We start from the raw sequence: 1,934 nt of genomic DNA on the forward strand, positions 1-1,934 counted from the left end.
CATAAGCTCTATAATTATCCTCTCTCTATGTATCTATTTCTTTCTCTCTACTCTTTACACTTTAATCGCTCAATATCGTCATCCAAGCCACAACCGGTGCTCTCTATAGGTACGATCTCTATTACAGTTAATCATTCGATATTCCTCAACACAAATTGAGGATTTTTTTCCTGAAGTTGGTCCGGGTAATCACAGTTTTAATTCAACAACAATGTTTGGGATTTCTTAATTCAATAGGTTCAGAAAGCTGGTGGTGATAAATGGAAATCACTTTCTACAGTTGTAAGTATTATAATTTAACGAAATTAATCAACTTTTTCAAGCTTTGAATTGATTCATTTAAGTTGTACCCGATGTCTGATCATGTTCTATTTCTATTCTACCAATTGAATATTTACTTAAAATGAGAAACAAGGATCATTCAGTAAGTAACAATTATGATTTTTATCTCTGTTAGCAGTGCAAAAGAAGGAATGAGTCCTTAAAGATTCGTGAGCGTGTTGTCAAGATTCAGGTAAACTGGTGTTAGTTTTTTGATGTTGCTAATTTAAGTGGGAATCTTATATATTTGATTTTTTTAGGCACATTTTCGTGGGCATAAAGTTCGAAATCATTATAAAAAAGTGGTGTGGTATGTTGGGATAGTAGAGAAAGCGATACTTAGATAGAGACCAAAGAGTCGTGCGATGCGTGGATTCCAGCCGGAATTTAGAGCTCCGGAATCGGAATATGATTTCCTGAGAATAGGTCTGAAACAGAAATATGTTGGAGTGGAAGTGGCATTAGCTAGGCTGCATTCCATGGCTTGGAATCATGAAGGCCAAGAACAATACATGAGGCTCGTGGGGAAGTTTGAAAAGGTATTGTCACTGTGTCACTAGTACTGATATTGCCAACTCCCAGTTACGCCCAAGAGTTCCAAAAGACCTCTTCAAAAACTCTCCCCTGGTATTTCCCTAATTTACATCCATTGTTTATCATTAAAAAAAATTGCAATCTACTTTTGTTGATTTATTTGTTACATTTATTTTTGTATTTAGTCATTATCGTTTTTTCACAAAGCTAATATTGATGTTGATTGAGTAAAATTTGAATTTGAATACAGATTATGCTCTCTGGTTTTGGGACTGGTGAACAACATTTGAAACTTACAACAATAATGTTTCAAAATATCTTCCCTGTTATTGACATTAAAATAGTAAGTATTTCTTTATCTTTTTTTCTTTAAATATTTTCTATCAAGCTTAATATTTTTTAAATTTGAAGAGTAATAAGTCATAAAATTTATTTCATTTTGGGTATTCAATATGTAAACTCGATTTTTCATTTTTTTAAGGAATGGAATCCACCACAGAAAACGAATTAAAAGGACCATTCTATGTTTTTTTTTTCAAATTGATGGGTAGTATATGATGTCAAATTGCTTACAATTGTTTTCTACATATCCCAAGATTTTGCATGTTCTTCCCTCTATATAGTGCAATACATTTTTTTCTCAGGTTGGGGGTGGCAAAGATGGATACACAGATGCTGATATTGATGAAATTCGCAAAGAATGGTCTTCTTTAGTGGCAACATTTATTTTTTGGTGATATTTTGTACCGGCAAACAATATTTTCGGTAACTTAGAAATGTTTGTTAGTATTTCACATAGGATTTCTACAATATTTTTGATAAATTGTTATTGTATTTACATAATGATGATTTTGTTATAAATTTGCTTGGGAAATACAATTAAGTCATTTTTGTTTGTATTTGAACTATTCATGTCACCATTTTGGCTATTGATATTTTTATGGAGTTACTACACATATTTTTTATGTAGTATTATGTAGCTAAATTTCTATGGAATCTATTATGTCACATTTTTTCTGCAACGGAAGTAGGTCGTGATAAATTTACTATAAAGTATTTTCAACAGAAGTGTATTGTAG

The 1,934-nt window shown here is 31.5% G+C and overlaps 1 long non-coding RNA gene across 1 annotated transcript; it reads left to right on the top strand.

Moving 5' to 3' along the window:
- Nucleotides 1-230: 230 nt before the first annotated feature.
- On the top strand, nucleotides 231-1,721 carry LOC145074923 (uncharacterized). Its single transcript, XR_013692186.1, has 5 exons — nucleotides 231-282; nucleotides 461-514; nucleotides 582-948; nucleotides 1,106-1,198; nucleotides 1,500-1,721. It is a non-coding gene; the product is annotated as an uncharacterized LOC145074923 (long non-coding RNA).
- Nucleotides 1,722-1,934: the final 213 nt, after the last annotated feature.

This window comes from Lactuca serriola, chromosome 9, assembly GCF_051521515.1.
Source record: "Lactuca serriola cultivar US96UC23 chromosome 9, Lser_US96UC23_V15, whole genome shotgun sequence".
Lineage (NCBI taxonomy): Eukaryota > Viridiplantae > Streptophyta > Magnoliopsida > Asterales > Asteraceae > Lactuca > Lactuca serriola.